Raw genomic sequence first — 11,504 nt, 5'->3', positions numbered from 1 at the left:
TTCATTTCCTCTCCGGCTGATTTAAATGGTTTGTTTTAAAACATTTTTATCATCTTTCCAGTGATAATAACTGCTTTATAGGTGCAGGTAATTGCACATCTTGAAAGCAAAATGCTAACACAAATATTTGCTTGATCAGGAAAATAAAATCTGTCCCTGTGACCCGGGATAAGTAGAAAATTGAAAAGGAAATAAACTGTGCCTATTGTGATTTTTCCAGACTGATAATTTTTCCTTTCTTTGCAGGAGGGCGGCCAATAAGATCGGAGCTTTTGTCGCTGTTATCACACACTGTTCATTTGTCCCCCAGCCGGAAAGCCGTGTTAAGATAACGCCATTCTATCATCTGATTGTCTTATCAAAGTTGAGCGAGACAGCAGCCCCAGTCACTGTGAACAATCAGTCAGCCTGGATGAAAAGGTTAAGTGCTCCACACACCTCTAGGTGAAGTTTTTAGTCACAAAATTCCAACAGCATAGCATTTATTACACATGATGCATTCAGGATTATTCCTTTCACACATCAGGTTGATGCAGGCCGATGCTGGCATCCTGTTTAATTTCTTACGGCCTCCTCTCAGCATTTCAAGTGCAAGAGTGTGCAACCCTTATACAGGGTTTGACACCAGGGTCAGTGCAATTGCCCCACTTGAGCTAAAAGACATTTAGTTTGGTTTGGAAAGTGAAAACTGGAACACCATTAATTTGTTTGCTCTCCCACTAGTCATGACCACAGCAAATGCCATCACCTCAAAGAAGTGGCCGGCCGTCCTCACTTTTATTTGTTTGTTTCTGTGGAGGGTGTGAGAAGTCGTGGAGCGCGGCCGGAGCGGACCCTGGACTCGTGTAAAAGGGGGGGGTCTCCAGAAGGAAGGCTTTGCAGGGAGAAAGCTATACGGAGCTAGCAAACAAGTTAGCTAGCGACTGAGAGAAGGAGGGAGGGTGGTGGATGGTGTTGGGAGGGGTGGGGATTCATTTAGCCAGGCATAGCTGCTCTTGTTTGTGGTTGTCCCTGACAGCGTCGGCAACGCTGCTCCAAAGCACCTGTGTTTGCTCACTAGCTTTCCCCCAATCTGCTCGAAAAACGCTGTGAGCATGTCACATGGTGGCCAGATAGCCCGGGCACCATGGGAATACAAAAGCCGGGGCTTTTAGAACAGTTAATCATTAATGGAGGCCTCTCTTTTGTTCCCATTCAGCTCCACGCTGACAGAGGCTTTGATATTACATATGGCAGACAGGTCAGGCTGAGATATCGCCAAGTACATCGATGAAGAAGTTTCAGGTGAAGGTAGAAGTTGGAAGGAATCGTCCCGGAGCCATCTGTAGAGGACAGGGAGAGATAATGGGTCAATCTAATGTGATAATGCAATTTTTGCCATTTTATCAGAGTGCTTAATTACGCTGAGCGCAAAAAGTCTGACTACAAACTCATGATTGGCAGCACTGCAACTAAACAGATCAAGCCATTCATGGGACCAGAGGCCACTTTACCGACCCCACAATTAATTAACATGCCCTAATCTCAGTTTGCTCTCCATCTTGAACTGTCAATGAAAAGTCCAGGACTCATTCCACGCCTGTCAAAGCAGGCTTTAGAGAGAAAAAAGCAATGCATGAACTTGCCTTCAACAAAGAAGGCCCAAATTTATCTTGCAGGGAGATTAGGTTTACACAGCCACATTCTTATAAAGCACTAAAAGGGTCAGAGACAAACTCTTATCTGCCATTTACCTCAGCATGCCAATAGTTCTTTATTGAAAGTTAGTGGTGACCCCACCCTCACCCCCCTCAGTGCTAATAATACTGTATGGGAGTTGGAGAGGAGAGTGGGATCACAAACATTTACGGCTTGGAAATGCAGCACAAGAGCGGGCAAAGTGGCCACTCAATGGAGGATGCTGGGAGCACTGAGAGTCAATCATTAACGTGGCACTTTTAGTGATATCTGCGCTCTCGCACCAAGGAGAAAGATAAATGAAGGTTGTGTTTTAGAGAGTAAAGCTCCAACTTAGGTGCTTTGGCAAACAGACCAGCTCACAGAGGTTTATTTCAGGTGGTTCTCAAGTAAGGAAAGTGTAAATGACGCAGGGTTTTTTCATTCTAATAACACAATGAAAGCACTTCCTGAAATCAGTTAAAACATTTTGACCTTTACAGCATCAAACAAGCTCAGATTTGTGCTATACTTCCTTCTTCTTTTATAAGTATACACTGTGAATAAAAAAAGGATAAATTTGGAACTAAGTTGCAATTCTGACTGCAAGTTTTTCTATCAAATATGGGAAAAAAGCACAATTTCTATTCTTTCTGCTGCATGCTGCAGAGGCCAAACATTTCATATCCTCGTCACCATGTGCAAGCGTCATACAGCCATAAATCTTCTGCTTCCTTACATGCAGCTCGACTTCACCGTGCTGTGTTTATTTGCTAACCCTGGTCACATATGATAAGGGCCCATTTGTGTCCCCAAACTGAAGCTCACAATCTCTCTTCTGCGACAACACACCTATGTTTCCACCAGCGCGTTTGCACTGTTGGCCCTCAATAAGAGGAAAAGAAAGAACAAAACATAGGTGCTAATAAATCCTGTGTCTGGCCTATAAGGAAATAAATTAGGTTGAGCAGAGTCAAAGGATGGGCTTAACAAGTGTGTGCTTCAAACAAAAGTTCCTGTTTCAGGAGGGAAGGTGCATGCCTGATGGATGGCTTGGCAAACATTGCTGACATACCTGGCCAATGCCATGGGCCGGTCACAACCCAGGACTGAGAGGGACATTGTGTGAGTGTTTGACCGAGTGTGCGTGTGGCTCTCATGCAGCTATCCTTCCTCCCTCTGAGGCTTCCTCTCCCTCCTCTCTCCCTCTTGGGCCGTTGGGATCACTTCAGTCAGCAGAGCCCTGTTTGACAGAGACTCAGCCTCCATATAAATCCCATCCTCCTATTTATTTGATGTGCAGTTCTACTAGGACGCCTTCGATCCGTCCTCAGGGAGGCCGCATCTCAAAACACTCAAATAGTCTGGGTGTGGCGATAAGCACGGGGCTGGAATTATACTCCCAAATTCCCAAATCCTTGCAGAGCATTGTTCCAGGGCGTTTAAAGACACAAACACAGGGGAAAAATGAGAGATGTGCAATTGTAAATCATACATTTTTTTGTGTTGTTTAATTTTTTAACAAAGGTAGGAAAATGAATTTTAAAAATGCATGAGGGGAAAAATCCTGCAGGCACAGTTGAGAGCGTGGGAGACAGGTCAGTGCAGTGTCCTAGATGAGTGCTGGACCTTTACGAGGAACACCCAGGAATGTTTAGTTAACTCGCCCGTCGCATTCAAGCATGTGTGTCAAAGGTGTTTACAGGGTGTTGACATTCACACATTGGCAGAGAGGTAATGAGAATGGTTAAAAACCTTGTCTGGCTGTGAAGGGCCTTCATAGGATTCAAATAATTCCTTTACAAAAATGTTTCACTAACATGGCATTTAGATGAGGAAGTTAAAATCACTTCTGTTATTTACTTCTGTCAATTTAATTTAATTTAAAAAGATTTTTGCAGCAATAAAAAACACCTTCAATGTATTATTTACATGTATCAATGATTATTTTCTATGCCAGTAAAATACAAATGATTGTAAATCATAAAATACACAATGCAGTAGGCATTATTCCTTTATACTGTTAATGATTTTTGTGTTTTGTATTTTCATGCCTCATATTTTAACATATTCTTAAATCAATATTTCATGACTGTGATAAAAGAGAAAATTTGAGGTGCACATTTTGATATGGTTATTTTAAAATTAATGCATAAATTACAACAATTACATTTGCTCTCTCTTAAATATTTAATACAAGTTTTTCATAAAACTGTTTTTGTAAAAATACTACTACTGCTTCTAATATTAATACTAAGTAATAATACTTAATAATACTCACAGATCAGTAATGCTTTATTATATACTTATACTACTTATGCTTTTATATAAATATATCATACAAATCAATAATATTTTGTAAAAGAATCACATATAATGTAAGAAAAGATGTCACCAATATTATAAATAAAAAATCAAAGCATTCCTGCAGCCAACAAAAACTGAAATAAATAAATTTGCAATTTCATACAATGCAATCTTATCATTCAAATCCATGCTTGATTAATTTTTGGTGGTTTTAATATAAACAAAGTCTATTTGCTTTGCCTCACTGCTTTGTGAAATTTGTTAATTTCTTGAAGCAGTAACATGTGGAACTGCTAATGAAAAAAAAAACCCTGATAATAAGAAGTTTAATTTCCTTTTTGTGATGGCTTAGTAATAAAAACATAATCGTGCAGCCGTATATTCACGATTGTTACAAAGTGCAAACACAGGATATGTAAACATAAATGTTTAACTGCTCCACACAGTGTCACTATAAATCACACTACTATTTTTTTAATTGCTGTTTTTTTATTATTATTACTTCATAGTTTTAGTGTCACAAATGTAAATAAATATTTGGTTTGCCATTTAAACATAAAAAATGATAACAGTAATGCAAATTGCAAAAGGAGCATCTGTAAAATACATATGAATCATTTCTATTTTATTTTGAAAATCTAAGTTTACATCACAGCACAGTTCTTTTCTTCTAAAGATTACTACACACTTAATCTTTCACTCTACATTTGAAATCCAAATGCCAGAAAAGCTCATCCCAGTCACGTTTGAGGCGGCGATCTTTTCTTCTGCCATGAGTTGCCAAAGAGGCTACCAGTGCCAGCAAGCACAAGTCAGCATGTCATTCTGTCTGTCTGTCTGTCTGTCTGTCTGTTAATACGGCCACCCACAGAGAGCCGTGGGGCATGAAGTGAGCAGCTCTAACCACCTCCTGCCAGCTCCACACTGACCTGCAGGTGACAAAACACCTGACCGGTTAAAGTGCCTACATCCTACTATTACTTTAGGGTCAGATCGCATTTAGAGGCTGAACCACACGGCAGAATGCCGCAGGTATCGCTCACACCGCCATTGTTTAAGGTAATTGGAGGGGTGTTGTAAGTTTCCTATGACTCACTCTGCTCTTTTCTCCACCCATGAATGCTGAAGATTGTAGGTCATAGTGAACTTAAAAACGAAGTCCTCTCAACTCATAAATTACACGGCCACGGACAACCTTAAGCGGTGTTGAAATGCCTGGAACAGAGCTTTATTTCAGCGTTGGCGGAGCGTGAAGCTGAGAGCACCACCCCACAAGGAGCTTGGCTCACACAGGCACAAATAAGACAGCTATTTATCTTGCCATACCTGAGGTCTCACATGCTGGCAAAACACTGGTGGTGCACCAAAGGTGGATGTGAAAACAAGCACTTACTGTTTCTTGATGTTGCTCTTTGAGTTATTGCTTCCGTAAAAGGCCGCAGCTTTTTTGTGATTAAGGCTCCTGTGAATAAAGTCTGGTCTTAAATTTAAAATTTTCTGCCCCAAACAAAAGGGTTTTCCTTCCTGGGACCTGTCTTGGCACAGCTAGCAGCACTTTGAAATCTGATCTGATAGATTAAGGGCTTAGCCATTAGAATAAACCATTGTGGAATCATCATGGGCTGTGTTTTCACTGCTGTGGAAAAAAACAGTTTTCCTTCAGCGGAGCTGCCTTTTCAAAGAGCAGTTGTGATGCTAAATGTCACTTTTGTCAGATGTATTTCAGCTTGAAAGAAATGTTACATACAATACGTGTATTTCTAAGTGATTCTATGGGTGTGACATTTAAAAACTGAGCCAAAGAAGCTCTTTTCTTAAAGGTTTTTCCTCACAACATCATATTGTGTTGAAATCATCCTCAGTCTGACCACCCAGGGGGTCCCTGACACCACAACCTTTACAGAGGGGGATGGGCGTATGTGTTTGTGTTTAGGCAAGTGTCTGCGCACATGCATGAATATTCTCCTTCGTCCTGTGATATCTATCCCACTACACATCTTTTTCTCCATTTGTTTGTTTGTTTCAGATGCTTTTTACCATTGTTTTTTTAATTCCCGGCAGCAGGGAAACACACTACTTCCTTTTCCTGCCATGCAGACAACATAACATGTATTGAGAGTGAATACACATTGGGCAGGGAACTGGTCAATGTAAATGCAAACACAAACCAACAAACCAAAACAAAAGAGCACAATATGGATCCTTCTCTCCAAGCCAGAGCCACTACACTTGCTCTGTTTGCCCTCTCCTCCGGCTGAAGTTGCCATTAGGTCATATAATGACCGCATCTCATTTCTCCCTCAAGAGCCCTCAGAGGCTTTCTGCCTTTGGCTGGAAAAGTACATCTCCATTGGGCACCAGGAATAAAGCACTTAATTTGATATTTCTTGCATTTCAAACAGAACTTTTCAGCTTATTTTCATTTGCTCATCTCTGAAATCTTATTTGGAAACCACTTGGATATCGTTATCGGGCTCTGTGCTTGACTTGTGCAGCCTCCTTTAAGAAGAGAAGAGGGGTCAGCCGTTATCCCCCCTCCCCGGCCGTCTTTTTTATTGCAAAGTGAGAGCGATTCAAGCCCTAAACGAGTACACATGCAGAGGTGAACAATGATACACAAGCGATAACCCGTTCAATTAGAAAACTGTGTCACTGCAGGCAGAATGTGCACAGATAAATGACCATACAGTATGCCATACAATGGGAATTAAAAGTATAGGGCAGCTGGGCTCTTATCTGGCCGGGGAAGAAGAAACCAGGCAACAAAGGGAGGCCTAAGACTAAGAGGCTTGATGCATGGGAAAGCCATCGGCCGGCCATTGTGACTGCCCTTCTGCTGAGCAAATAGTCCAAACTGTTCATTCCCCATCTCCCATTCTCTTGCCGGTACATTGTTTGTGTCCTTGCATTTCATTCTGACTGGGGAAGATTGCTCTCAGGGCCAGTGAGCAAACAGTCCAGAAAAGAGCCAGCTATCTCCTCCGTTCCCAGGAGAACTAGCATTTTTATTTCAGCTCCAAGCTGTCAAAGGATTGGAGAGTTTATGTCAGGATCCTGAATTAATTGCTTTAAGCCTCGGGGCCGACGCCGGCGTTTTTATCACCAAATGTTCGGTAAAATGTTTCCTAGCAAATTATTCAGCCCCCCGCCCCAGCCACTGCCTCTCTCACTGGCCAAACATTTGGTATTGGATACATACAGGATGAGTTTCTGCAACACAAATGATGTGTTTAGTTGTTGTGACAGCACAATGGTGTGAATAGTGATGGGCTATAGCACGGCTGTCAAGGATTTGGTGGAATGAAGGCAAACAGCAAACTTTTGTGTGGATGTTTTTTTTCTCTCTTACACTCCATGACGGTGGGCGCACGAGCCAAGCTTGGCAATAAAACGAGTAAGCTTACAGATGCCTCAATAAACCATAGCTGTTGAGACATTTGGTGGACGGAGCTTTAAAGGCTCCAAACTGTCCACTGAACTGCCAAAGTGTCTTCAGAACCGTCTGTCATCCTCACATCCGGCCCATACTTCTGCTTACTTAAGATCCACACACAATCAATCATACAATTGGACCTGCACAGTATATATACATGCAAACTATATAGCTCCAACTACTTCATTATCTTAAAAGACATGTGCCAGCTATTGTGTAAATATCTTAACTCTAATCATGCATTTGACACTGTTGACAACTTTCTGGCCCCTTACATGCTTTTCCATCCAGTGTATTAATCCCCCAAAATCCAATTTATCCCCTACAGAGATACTTTTTTAGGAAAAAAATGATTTAGTTAAAAAATACATAATCAGGTTGGCACATACGGATGTTGTGTTTTCATTCTCCGTGCACAAACAAGCCAAAAACAACAGAGTAAAGGGCGCTCCAACAGCTCCAGTCTTCAGAGCCACACACCAGTAACTGAACCTGGAGCCACCATCTGGACTTCGTCACACAAATACATCTGACGGCAGCATGGACCATCATATTTGCATCTAAAAAGCATTAGCTATATTTCACCATGCTGTATGATACTATGTCATTTGTATAAATAAGCCTTTTAACAAACTACCTGCCACTCACTCATCGCCTAAGACAATAAATCGAGGTGGTGGGCCGCAGATAGACGGAATGAGTGGGAGATATTTCCAAAAAACGCCCACATTTCAAAGGAAAGTTTTGCATATGATGGGAAGTCAGTGTGATATTTGCATTACTACATACATGCAACTGTTCCTGGCACTCTGACCTCAAGCTGAGTATGGTTGTGACAAGTCTGTACTTACTATGACCAATGCTCTCACAAATTCATCATGACATGGAAAAAGCCCCTTTAATCCAACGTTAGCGGTCAGAAGGTGTAGTTTTCTCTGTTTTTAAACATGCTGTTGTCAACCTCTTTTGCAGAAACCTAACCTTGACCCCTCTGATTTTAATAATTTTAGGCCAATTTCAAAACTTTTGTTTTTATCTAAAGTTAAAAAAAAAAACCCTCTAAGAAAATTCCAGTGTGGTTTTAAAGCAGGTCATGGTGGTGAAATGGCCCATGGAAATTAGGTGGGCATCAGGGCCACTGCACTTAGCTGGTTTTATTCTAATCTTCTAGAGCGGACCTTTGCCGTCATCATAGGTGACCACTTCTCTTCTATTTCTACTTTTACCTACGGGGTACCACAAGGTTCTGTTTTAGGTCCAACTTTATTTTCTATGTGCTGCCCCTTGGCCAAATCATTCAGAATCACAAACTCTCCTTTCACTATTATGCAGACGACACACAGATGTACCTGCCCTTAAACCTGAGGACCCTGGCACCTTTAAAAGCAGGTGTTTACAAAGTGTTTTACAGACAAAGCAATGGCATGAAGTCAGGGATTTATCATACGACAAACCTAAATACAGATTTATTTTTACTTTACAGGGTCTTTAACAATCAAACCAAGTCAACAAATGAAAAATAGAACAAGTGAATTTAAACAGAGGGTGTTTAGACAGCAACAGAGGGAAAAGACACGGATGAATAGAGTAGAAGCAGCCAAACGTATAAAAGTGATAAAACTGAATGAATGGTTAAAAATATCACATAAGGGCATGTCTGTAAAAGTTAGTTTCAAGGAGGAATTTACAATTAAAGATGTTGCGAAGTCTGCAAGACTTATCTCCTCTGGCAGGCTGTTCCAAAGCCCAGGGGCTCTAACAGCAAAAGCCTGGGCTCCTTTAGATTTGAGTCTCAGCTTTGGAATGACCAGGAAACCCTGGCCTGAGGATCCAAGGCTGGCTCATATGGGGTTGTAATCTCAGAAATAATATCCAGGGCAAGGCTCATAAGAGCTTTGAAAGTGATCAGTAAAATCTTAAAATCAATTCCAAAAGTGACAGGCAGCCAGCTAAGGGAAGTGAGATTAGGGGAGATGTGATGTTGTCTTTTAAAACCAGTTAAAAGAATGATGTCAATTGCTGGATGACTCTGAATTTTCTTTAACTCATTAACTCAGAATCTGAAATAATACTTTTAAGACCTCATTGAGTCCAGTCTTGGCAGCCTTTTAGAGAATGTCAGACCCACAGACCAAAAATCTTAACATAGTATTTGATTAAGGCCTCACCTTCACAACCCATATCAATTAAGTTGTCCAGTCTTCACTTTGGAATTATTGCCAAAATAGAAACAATTCTCAGCTGGTAAGACCTGAAAAAAGTCATCCATGCTCTAACTTTCTCCAGACCTCCAGCTAGTTCAGAATGCGGCATCTAGGTTTCTTACTGGTTTTAACAGACAACATCACACCACCCCTATTTTAGGTTCCCTATTATAAGTTTTAGAATTGATTTTAAGACTTTACTCATCACCTTTAAAACACCTAAGGGCCTTGCTCTAAGCTACTTTACAGAACTTTTAAACCCTTTTTAGTCAACCTACAGCCTTAGATCCTCAAGTGGGGGGCTCTTGGTTGTTCCAAAGTTGAGACTTAAAACTAAAGGTGATTTGGCCTTTTCTATTAGGGCCACTCAACTTTGGAATGGCCTGCCTGGGGAGATGAGGCGAGTAAAATCATCCAGCTCCTTTGATTACTTCTTAAAACTCCTTTTTCTAGGCTACTTTTCTGTGATGCTGTCTTTTGTCTTCTCCTGTCAGACTCCTTTTTTTAGACAGTTTTTTCTCTTACTTTTTCTGCTTCTAATTTTCCCTAATATTATAATTTGATTTTTAAGCTTTTATGTCTGCTCTGCTTTTTTTTCTTCTCTGCCCTGTTCTTACTCATCACTTTAAAAACACTCAAGAGCTGGCTCAGCTCTTAACAGAAATTTTAACCCCCTATGAGCCAGCCCACAGCCTCACATCCTCAGGTGGGGGCCTCTTGGTTTTTCCAAAGTTGAGACAAACTTAAAGTGACAGGGCCTTCTCTATCAGGGTAACTCAGCTTTGGAACAACCTACCTGGGGACCAAAGGTATGCAGAATCTGTCAGCTCCTTTTAATCCCTTTTAAAACCCATTTTTATAGGCTTGCTTTTATGTGATGTCGTCTTCTGTCTTTTACAGTCTGCTACATTTTTTCCCCTAATATCCTCGTGTATTGGTTTTTACCTGATTATTATTGTTACTGTTTTTATTGTTACCTTACAGTTTCTAGAGGTCTCTTTATATGTAGCTGGGTTCTCGTGTTGCCTCGATTCTCCTTGGTTAATCTGGGTCTTTATTTTTGCTTCTGGATTTTTATGTTTCTTGGTTTCTATGTTGTCTTTCTACAATAATATGTTCTTTGCTTTTAAAAATGATGTCCACTGGGTTATCGTGATGTTGGCATTGCAATGTTGGCTGAATTTTTTTATGGTTTCTTTTGTTTTTTATAGGTTTTTTCTTTTTTGTTGTGTTCTTATGCTTAAATTGTGTTATGATGCTTTGCATTATTATCATGATTATTATTCAAGATAAGAGCATCCCATCTCAGACCAATAAATCTGCCAGTTGACTCCTTAATCTGAAAGGATATTAAGTGACAAACGCAGCAATGTTTCTGTCAGCGTCAAGCAGGCAAGGGTTAAATAGTGTGTATCAGGGGACTACTCTGCAGAGGGGGAAACATACAGGCCTCATCCTTCATCGTAATCTGCTCAACAGCTCTGTAGACACCTCCCAGATTTCCTCAATCCTTCACCGAGCATCAGCCTCTCCATGATAAGTAACCCATCCATTTATACAGGATTAAATTGGGGATTAATTTGATTCAAGTCAGGGTATGGGAATTCATTAGCAGGCTGACAGTGGCACTATACATGGGGGGAATTTAATTTGAATTCCCCCAAGGGAAGCACTATGGGGCACTGTTGAAATGGAGGTCTTAAAGACAAGGGGGGATATTGTTCCATACTTTAGGTTCGGACACTTGTAAGGTGGGGATTTATTGCTGTTAACGGCTTGTTATCAAATTGAGAGCAGTGATGCTATTAGGTGAGAGTGTCCTGAAATGAACAGACCAAGCCAGAAGGAGAGAGATGAGCTTATGCTCAGATCTGGTCTCCTCTATCTGCACGGATCAAGAATAG

Source organism: Cheilinus undulatus, linkage group 18 (assembly GCF_018320785.1).
Source record: "Cheilinus undulatus linkage group 18, ASM1832078v1, whole genome shotgun sequence".
In the NCBI taxonomy this organism is placed as follows: domain Eukaryota; kingdom Metazoa; phylum Chordata; class Actinopteri; order Labriformes; family Labridae; genus Cheilinus; species Cheilinus undulatus.
This window is presented reverse-complemented; position numbering follows the sequence as displayed.